Source organism: Eumetopias jubatus, unplaced genomic scaffold, assembly GCF_037043125.1.
Source record: "Eumetopias jubatus isolate StellerSeaLion01/CBP00866 unplaced genomic scaffold, mEumJub1_p1.0 scaffold_3, whole genome shotgun sequence".
Classification (NCBI taxonomy): Eukaryota; Metazoa; Chordata; class Mammalia; order Carnivora; family Otariidae; genus Eumetopias; species Eumetopias jubatus.
In genome coordinates, this window is record NW_028274809.1 from 163,974,769 (window position 1) to 163,985,365 (window position 10,597).

General features: G+C 45.2%; 1 protein-coding gene across 1 annotated transcript in view; it reads right to left on the reverse strand.

The window, feature by feature from the left end:
* The window catches only part of LOC114211495 (putative glutamine amidotransferase-like class 1 domain-containing protein 3B, mitochondrial), a 59,608-nt gene that overhangs the window by 22,783 nt on the left and 26,228 nt on the right, over positions 1-10,597 (reverse strand). The window contains exon 4 of the mRNA XM_088021877.1: positions 4,813-4,981. The gene's annotated coding sequence lies outside the window, so the exon portion shown is untranslated. The remainder of the gene's footprint in view (positions 1-4,812; positions 4,982-10,597) is intronic.

The following is a 10,597-nucleotide window of genomic DNA, read 5'->3' on the forward strand; positions in this document are numbered from 1 at the left end:
AATGTCCCCTCCCCTGTGACATCTACTTGAGGCCTCCAGAATTTCCAGGATGGTATGCTAAGGATGGGCGAGCATGTGCCCAGGGGAGCCGCAAATGACTACGCCTGGAGAGGCGAGAGGGTGGTGATGCCTAAGGAGAGGGGCGGGATGCCTGGGATGGAAATGCAGGGAGCAGTCAACATAGCTAAGGGAGGAGAAGGCACTCTGGGCAGTGGGGACAGTGGAAAGACCGTGAGTTATGCGTGCTGGACTTGGGGAGAACCTACAAGCAGTTAGGTGTTTGGGGGAATTCAGAGAAATTGACAAGAGGTAAGCCTGGAGACAGGAGTAGAGATCAGAACATTCCTGTCCTTTTAGGATGCTTAGATCTCATTCAGGCAGCATGATAGACTCACCCAGGTAGCATGATAAAAGTACACACCCCCCTGGGGCGCCTGGGTGGCGCAGTCGGTTGAGTGGTGGACTCGATTTTGGCTGAGGCCTGAACTTGGGGTTGTGAGATGGGGCCGGCCATGTGGCTCGTGCTGAGCCTGGAATTTGCTTAAGGATTCTCTCTCCCTCTCCTTTTGCCCCTTCCCCCACCGCATTGCAGTTCTCTCTCTCTCTCTCTCAAAATAAAAATAAAATAAAAATATTTTTTGAAAAGTACACCCCCCCCCCAGAGGTGCTGATTCCATAGATCTGGGCAAGGGCCAGAAATCTTCCATTTAACAACCACTCCAGGTGGCTCTGATGCATTTGCCCAAGAATTGCATTTTTAAGAAACTTCTTTAAATGATGGGAAGCCCTTGAGGAACTTATACAAACACCTAACAAAGACTTGTGTTTTAGAGAGAACACTCTTGTGGTCTAAAGGAGGATGCAGTTAAGAGAATGAGGTTAGAAGCAGACAGTACACTTAGGCGGCCTTTTCTTTGGCCAAAGTAAGAAATGCTAAGGGCCTCAAGCACAGCAATAGTTTAGGGGACAATGAAATTCCCCCAACACCACCCAGGTGCTCCATTTCATGCTCTTTTTTGAGGAAAATATGGATCCTTCCCACAGAAGTGGGAACATCCACTTAAACAATGTCCCTGTGACTTTTGCAAAATCAGAGTTACTGCCCATTAAGTTGTGCAACATCCCTCGTGGAAGACCCAGACAATAAACTGCTTCTTGATTCAGGGCAAGAAAAACTTCAGTTCCTGAAAAAGCTGGCCTGTGTCCTACTGTCAAGCAATAAGAATCATATTACTCAAATATTTCCTCTTTTTGCCTCAGCTCCAGAGAAGTAGAAAATTATTGTGCCCTACTGCAGTAATTGCTTTGTCCCAAGGGCCCTGTAACATTGATTCCTCTGCTATATTAATGTATCTCTGGTCAAAATTGTGCATTGTGTTTGATTTTGTAATAGCCTCTGGCTTTTCTAGAAATAGGTGGGGTATCATTTTAAGGAAATGCATTTTAATTTTACCAAAAATTGGTTTCCTTCAAAACTTTTATCTCAGTTTTATTTTTTTTAAGGCTTTATTTATTTGAGAGAGAGAGAGAGAGGGAGAGCACAGAAGGAGCATGAGAGAGAGAAGCAGGCTCCCCGCTGAGCAGAGAGCGCTAAATGGGGCTCGATCCTCGGACCCTGAGATCATGACCTGAGCCAAAGGCAGTCACTTAACCCCCTAAGTCACCCAGGCGCCCCGCAGTTTTTTTTAATGTTAATTTTTCTATGTAGTTAATCTCTGTGTCCTGCATCAGAACCTAAATTCCATGAGGAGAAAGACTCCATTTAATCGGCTGACTGTTGCAGCTTCAGTACCTAGCATCATGCCTGAGGGTCTAGGGTACCTGTATCAGTCAAGATAGACCAATTGTACTCCCCCACCCCGTGGGTTAAAAGTACAAAGAGTTTTTTTTTTTCTTGCTCACTCTACATATCCATAGAAATCAGCTGTGGGTGTTCCCTGCCTCTGACCACTGGATGATCATCATGACAAAGAGAAGAGGAGAAGGCACAAATCACTTGTTGGCTCTTCCCTTTCAAGAGCCAAACCCCAGTCACAGGCCAAGAAGGGGAAATCGAAACCTACTGGGGAGGGTTCCTGCTCTAAGGGAATTTAGTGATCACCCATTAACACTACCATAGGAATCAAATCATCTAGACTTAAAATTACATTGTCTTCAATTAGGTGCTCTGTCATTATTCTTTCCCATGTATCTTTAGCCTTTGGTACATTCGAAACTTACTTGTTTTATAATAGCCTGATTTCAAAGTATCTCACTACACTGTTGACTTATATTTAGGTCAAAATATACTTCACCATGCATAATATCTCCCTCCTATGAACAGCTCCGAAAGTCTAGAGAGCTGAATACTAACTTTTCCTGACACCAATATAGTACCTGAGGCCTCGGTGTTACCGGATTTCTTTTCCTTTAGTGCCCCCAGTTCTTGGTCATGCTGCTTCGAGGAATGAAGAGGTAGACCAGATGAAGAGTGGTGGGCAGCAAAGCTGTTTACTGAGTGATAGTTACTGAGCAATAGTACAAAGCTCCCGAAGAGGCAGGGGACCCGAGAGGGTTGCCATTTGGCATTTAGATCTAGGGGTCTTAATGGGCTAGTTGGTGGGCTGTTTTAATCTGATTAACCCTCCAGGTGCCTGTCATTCAATCAGGTTTTTGTCATCTACCTATCACGTGGGGAAGGGTGGAGGGCTCCTTCCAGGGTGGTGTAAAATCCTTTAAAGGGTGATTTCCTCTTAGGGCGGGGCCCCTTGTCCCTGCCTGCCTGCCTTCCAACTATCCTTCATTACTAGTTGATTTTTACAGAGGGGTGGCAGTTTCAATGTTCTGTAATAGGACAGCCCAGGTAACCTGGAACCCTTTCACTTCAAAACACCTGAAAACCCTGGACAAAATATAACAAACATTCTCTTAAAGACATGCCTGAGCTTAGAAGAAAATAAGGGAACTCCAAGGGCCAAAAATGAGAATAAAACTGAAAACTACAACAGGAAGCCAGAGAGCCAAGAGTGTGTCAATCATGTGGTTGGTGGGGCTTTCAAGCTTGATGCCAGCCTCACAATCTCAGGGTTGAAATTTTATTTTTAGAGCATGTGTGTGTGCGCTCTCATGGGCACAAAGTGGGGGTGTAGCGCAGAGGGAGAGGGAAAGAGAATCTTAAGCAGGCTCCACACCCCGCACAGAGCCTGACATGACACAGGGTTCCATCTCAGGTCCCTGAGATCATGACCTGAGCGGAAATCAAGAGTCAGATGCTTAACCAACTGAGCCACCCAGGCACCCCTCAGAATTGAGTTTAAAGTCTTCATGGAAGGAGACCTCAGTCGAGAAGTTACAACCGAGACCCCAAATAAAGCTTGACTGCCCAAAAAAGACCTCGGCCCAAGTAAAAGATACGCCCAGAGTTGCCATATTTAGCAAATAACATAGCGTTAGAGGATTTTTTTCTCTGTCGATGCCCATGGCTCTTGGTCACACCACTTACTTCAAAGAATGAAGAGGTAGACCAGACAGAGTGTGGGCACCAAAGCAAGGTTTATTGAGCGACAGCAAAGTGATAATACAAAGATCCCGAAGAGGGCGGGGACCCGAGAGGGTTGCCACCCGAGTTTCTAGGTCTAGGGGTTTTTATGCACTTGTTGGCGGGCTGTTTTTATCTGATTAACCCTCCCAGCACCTGTCATCTAATCAGGTTTTTGTCATCTACCTATGACGTGGGAAAGGGTGGAGGGCTCCTTCCAGGGTGGTGTAAAATCCTTTTAAGAGTGTTGCCTCTTAGGGCGGCGGCCCCTTCTCCCTGCCTGCCTGCCTTCCAACTATCCTTCAATAGGACATCTAGTTAAATCAGTAATGCAAATGAACAGCAAATAAGTTTTTAATATAGTATGTCCAGTATTGTATTTGGGACATACTTATACTGGAAAAGTATTTGTTGCCAGTCTGAAATTCATATTTAACTGGGAGCCCTGTATTTCATCTGACAGCCCTAGATACACCAGAAAAATTATCCACCAGTATAGGGAGACAAGAATGCCTGCCTATCTCCATGTGGGCTCTGAGTAGGGGCAGGAAAGTATCCCCCACAAGAATTAACAATCATAGGTCTGCCCTTCCATGGTCTTATGATATGACTTTATACTACGCGCATGATCCTCATCTACCAAGCCAGAAATTAGCATAAGAAATGCTTTCCACCCTCCCCACTCCAAGACCATGAAATGCAGGGACTCCCAGCAGAAGGAAATAAAACCTGCTGTGAGTAAGGAAGGGCTGCGCCCTCAACTCAGGCCACTGTGGGGATCCACAGACAAAACTCTGATACGGAGAGCAAAGGCAGAAGGAAGTGGAGACGAAATGAAATGTCCTTATAAGCTGCAGCCCATCGTCAAGTACTTGAGGCAGGCAGAGTATAATGTTCCTCCAGGAAACCCAACTGTCTTAATGCTAATGCCTTGTTAGGGGGAAAAACAACCTTAGCTTGACAATAGCTAGGCCTCCAGGGTCTTGGGAGTCTTCTTTAGCAGATGAAAGTACTTTTGGAAATTTCCCTTTGCTTTTACCTCCCCCCAGCTCCAAAGTGTATAATCAGCCGTTCCTCACGGCCCCAGGGCAGCTCTTTCTGCCCACGGGTCCCTGTGTTTTAATAAAATTACCTTTTTGCACCAAAAATGTCTCAAGAATTCCTTCTTGCCCATGGGCTCCGAACCCCACCACTTCAAACCACATCAACCTCACTGAAGATGAGTTCACGAGCCAAAATAACAAAACAGGGGAGATTGCTGGTGTACAGCAAGGAAGGCTGGCCTTGTCACTTACCAGTTAAAAAAGTGAAAGGGCACACTGCCTTTGAAACACATCCAGGGTCGTTCAAAGCTGATCACTTCACCGTGTTCCTTTAGGTGGGGCAAATCACAGTATCCGGTTCCTAGACGTCAGACTATGATTCTCATCGGGCCCACCATCTCCTACAGATCCATCACCATGGCTGAGGGGAAACAAAGCCACCAAAAAAAAGCCAATTTTAGTGCCAGCAGGCTCAGCATTCACTAATCCATTAAGAATAGATCTTAAGGCACTAAAGGGCTTTTAGTCCCCTTTTCTCGCTAAGAAATGCTTGTTAACTAAAACTAGAGGGACACCTGGGTGGGTCAGTCAGTTAAGCGGCTGCCTTTGGCTCAGGTCATGATCCCAGGGTCCCTACTCAGCTGGGAGCCTGCTTCTCCCTCTGCCCCCCACGCTTGGTTTGTGCTCTCTCTCTCTCCCTCTCTCTCTGTCAAATACATAAAATCTTTAAAAATAAATAAATAAAAATAAAATCTTAAAAAAAAATAAAACTAGAGAAAAGCCGGAGCCCACCGCTTACAGAGCCTAAACTCCAAGGCTGCACTTCCCTGAATTTTCCAGAGACTAACCAACATCGCAGTGTGCCTGGGACTTTCCCGGCTTTGGCAATGAAATGCCTCAGTCCCAGGCACGGCAAGAGGATTGGTCATCGAAACATTCTTCATTTTAATAAAAGGCAAAGAAAGAAATATGTGAATGTTTTCCTCTGTATCCTCCTACCAGCAACATTCAGGCAAAATAAGCTAATAATTATTTCAAGAGGTTCTTGCAGAGAGTGTCCATAATGATGGCATGCGTATATAAAGACGCATACTCCTTGAGCTTTGGTTTCCTCATCTGCAAAATACAAGCAAACAAGGGAGCAGAAGGTTTGGGCAAGGATTAATGAGACTGTGTTGAATATAGATAAAGCTCTTAGCTCGGCTGCTGGCCCATCATAAACACTCAAGACAGATGGCTATTTTGACTATTAAGTTTCAGGCTTTTGTAGCATTTAGATCTTATATTTCAGAAACATTTACTAAATGCTTCCATTTTGCACATTTTGGGCTTGAAGTAGAGGTTTTGTTGGTATTGTTTGATTATTCTCACACAGCTTGTCAGAATTTATTGACAGATGCAAATTATTTTCTCTTACTGTGTTTGGACACTTATCTGATCATTCATCTTTAATTCTGATATCCAAAATCTTCATTGACACTTAGGGAAAATAACAAGAATCTCGATACTCTTTTTTTTTTCTTCCCACTTTTTAGAAAGCAAACTTGATGTACTTTATCTTGTCTGCCTATCTTTATTTTTTTCCAAAATGTAAGAGTAACTGTAAAAATTGCATTCTTTTTTTTTTTCTATCTCCTACCATCAGTGACCCAGAACTAACAGATGTACTTCTAACTGACTGATTTTCAAAGTATCCAAACTCTAAGTAACCTCTAAATTAAGTGTGTATGTTATGTCATCCATTGTTTTACTGGCAGAGAAGGGGCTAAAAAAGCTCATCTTTCCCGTCTGGCATTAGACTGCACTGAGCATATGAGTATTAACAATCTTTTAAATTGCTATCAATTTGAAGATATTACCTTCTCTCTGTTAGAAGGACATAATGTTGAGTCATTTGGAGTGAGTTGTGATAGATTTGCCCTAAGTCACCCATAAATTCTTATTTGGTCTCCTTTGTGGCCAGAATATAGTATAATGTACTGACTACTTTGGATATTGATAACCAATAAGGCTTATCTTTGTTTGACATTTAAAAGTCCTAAATGGGGTCAAAAATACGTGATCTAAACTAACACTTCTCATGCTTCAAGGTGCACACAGATCACATGTTGAGAAACTTAATGAACATAGATTCTGATTTAACAGGTCCGGGCTGGGCCTGGAATTCTGCATTTCCAGCAAGCCCCCTGCGGACGCTGGTGTGGACCACACTGCAGCACGGGTGTAAGGCAGTGGTTCCCAGAGCGTGGGTATGGCACCAGGAGCACAGACACCACCTGGGAACTTGTCAGAAATGTTCATTCTTGGACCTTCCCAGACTTTCTAAAAGAAACTCTAGGGGCGCCTGGGTGGCTCAGTTGGTTAAGCGACTGCCTTCGGCTCAGGTCATGATCCTGGAGTCCCGGGATTGAGTCCCACATCGGGCTCCCTGCTCAGCGGGGGGTCTGCTTCTCCCTCTGACCCTCCCCCCTCTCATGCTCCATCTCATTCTCTCTCTCAAATAAATAAATAAAAATCTTTAAAAAATAAAATAAAAGAAACTCTAGGGACAAGCCCTCCGGGTGACTCTGATACGCACAGTTTGAGAACCACTCTTCTTAACAAGTAAATCTGCTTGCCTGGATGAACTAAAACACATATTGGGTTATTTCCCAGGAGGAGGGGAGCCAAGGAGGAGGGGAGCCAAGGCTGTCTTGGGGCTAAGACAACCACGCCAGACAGGCCAATGCCCAGTTAACTGCCAGAAATGAGCCTTTAACAGATCCACCCACACTGCTGAGTGGGCTTTGGGGGAACAGACCCTGCCAGGTGCCGGCTGAAACTCTGTCAAGCAGGTATGTCCCCTGCCATCCAATGTACAGGCCGCACCGACGTCCCCGCTCAGCGTCAGGGAAATGTGACATGAGGTGACAGCAACGCTCAATTGCCCAACAAGGGAAACGGGCAAGTGCTTACAGCATCTTTTTTTCAGTGCTTAGGGTCTTTAAAGAAATAATTTGTTGCCCAGTGGAGCCTGACACAGCTTAGGAGAAATCAGACAAAAGTCAGAACTGTATGGAGACAAGAGATAGCATCTGGAGAGATCTGTGGGCCCCAGGGAAAGACTGAAGAAAGAGCCGGCTAGAACTGGAGAGACTGTAGGGCTCTGAACGAAGCCAGGTACGTATCTGGAGAAGGAGCAAGCCTTAAATCCCAGAGTGGGAGGTCAGAGACCAGTAAGTGCTGACTCGACGGAAGGAAGGGAACATCATCAGTAAATCTCAGAATCTTAGGCTCTCACCTTGGCTACAGATGGAATCATCTGGGTAACGTTAAAAAATACTGATGCCGGCCTGTCACCCCTAGAGAGTCTGTATCATTGGCCTGGGGCCTTACCTGAGGAAGAGATTTCTAAAATCTCCCCTACTTGAGTTTTTTAGATAGCAAGGGTTAAGCATCTTACACCAAGGTCAGCACTGATCTTAGAAGTTGTGAGGGGCCTCACTGTACATAGATGATCAATGAAATGGCTAGAAAAACCATCTCCGCTGCTTATCCCCACCTTCTCTCCTCTTTATATTTATGCTCTGGACTTAGCTCCTCTCTGGCTGCTGGTAGTTCATAGAGCACCTTTTTGCTATTCAGAAAAATGCTCCCCTTCTTCCAGACACCGTGTCAAGAACTGCGATATTACCCTACAAGCATGCTAACAATGTAGCCTACCACAGTTTCATGGATGGTGGCAGAAGACACGAGACTTCTGGGCCAGAAACAAGGGACTTTATTACTCACAGAAATAGCAGAGTATCAGCTTTTTCTTGCAACAAGAAAAGCCCCTTTGCCCACAACAATGGAAAGAGGTGACATCTACACATGCAGGGAATTTCATTACAGGAGAGAAACCTGAATTCAGGGAACCCAAATCTTCTACAGTAGGCAGTAAGCCTGCTTGCCCTTTCCTCCACAGAGATAATACTTCTACTTTCCAAGGCTGTTTACTACGCACATTTTTCAAAAGATAATCTGGAATAAACAGTCAGTGAGTCCGCTGGCAAAATGTGAAGAAACGTGTGAGACCCAGGCAGAATTGTCTTCCAGCATACTTTACTTTCCTCGTCAGAAAAATTGTTATAAAACAATGATTTCATCAGAATGAAAAACTTCATGTTTCTGCTATGCCGTTATTATCGCAGTCCTACAGAGCTACCAGGTCTATGATGTAGATGGAGCCCTCCTACATAGGAGCGGTTCACAACCTATGCAAGTGTACCGTGTGGCATTTCCTATTTTTCACTTACTCGCCTACTCTTTAACCTTCTTGGCCCTATTCAACCTTGCTTTTGGACTTACTGTATTTTTCAATCATGTCATTCCTAAGCATTTTCCTTCTTACACCCCAACTTCCCACTAATTATTTACCTTAAAATTTTAATACTTTTATTTTTTTTAAAGATTTTATTTATTTATTTGACAGAGAGAGAGACAGTGAGAGAGGGAACACAAGCAGGGGGAGTGGGAGAGGGAGAAGCAGGCTTCCCGCGGAGCAGGGAGCCCAATGCGGGGCTCGATCCCAGGACACCGGGATCCTGACCCGAGCCGAAGGCAGACACTCAACCGACTGAGCCACCCAGGCGCCCCCAAATTTTAATACTTTTAAACATGATCAGTCCCATTCATTCTTGGATCTATTCCTTGTGATTCATGCATTGGAGCAACATGAGGGACGCCCAGGATGGAGGCACACAGATTACCTCTGCAAATTAAACTAGCAAAATCCACAGATAATGACTGAGTTCTGTACAAATGACCCATGCTAAAGATGAGACGAGACAAGAGATGTCTAAGAGCAATGACAAGGTGTCAGGACCATGAAGATATTTCAGGAAGACATGATATGCCACAAGTAAGCAGACACCTTACCAGTTACAAGAACTCAATAATTTCTGAGAACTACACTGAAAACATGACCAAACAAGAATGTGCTGTCATGTATAGGAGTGTTGCAACAAGAGGAAGATGATCAGTATGGATTCTTAAAGGGGAATAAAGAAAAACAAGTAAACAGAGACCATCTAGGGTAACCTAAAAGGACTGCATCTGGTGAAGACCAACAGAGAAGTATCCACTCTGTGGGAGCAGGGACTTGTGACTGTCCTGGTGAATGTCCCTGAAATCCCTGTCACTGTTGTCTTCCAGTCCTACTCAGCAAGCAGTATCTCATTACTCACCTGACTTCCCAGCCACACTGCCCTAGGGAAAGACCCTACACGGTGAAAGTATCTAGCCTTGCAACGGAAAGGAACATCCAAAGTATAAAATGGCAGACTGGCATTCTGATCTATGCCTCAGCCTTTTTTTTTTTTAAGATTTTATTTATTTATTTGAGAGAGAGAGAGAGAAACAGCATGAGAGGGGAGGTCTCCGGGATCATGACCCAAGCCGAAGGCAGTCGCTTAACCAACTGAGCCACCCAGGCACCCAGCCTTTTTTTTTTTTTTTTTTTTAAGATTTTATTTATTTGACAGAGAGAGACACAGCGAGAGAGGGAACACAAGCAGGGGGAGTGGGAGGGAGGGAGAAGCAGGCTTCCCCTGGAGCAGGGAGCCCCATGAGGAGCTCGATCCCAGGACCCTGGGATTATGACCTGAGCCGAAGGCAGACGCTTAACGACTGAGCCACCCAGGTGTCCCTATGCCTCAGCCTTTTTAAAAGGTTGAGGCAGTCCCTCCCCAGTAGAGCTCAGCACTCAGGGCTGGATCCTGCAGGGTCACTCACGTGACCTCATGAAGGCATGTTCCTAGCAAAGCCCTGCTGGATTGTCCCATTGGTCTCTTTAAATTCCTCATTACTCCCTGACGCCAGCTGTTCCCACAGTCAGCTTTCATCCCTCCGCAGGATGAGCTCCTGAGCTGATACTGGTCCCCCAACATTCCAGAAGTCCATGGAGGCACAGCAGCTCCAGAGCCTTTCAGGAAAGCCCCTACTGTCCATTTTAGGACATGCAGGCAGAATGTTACCCCCCGGGGCAGAAGTGCAATTCCTCAACTGTCCAAAAACT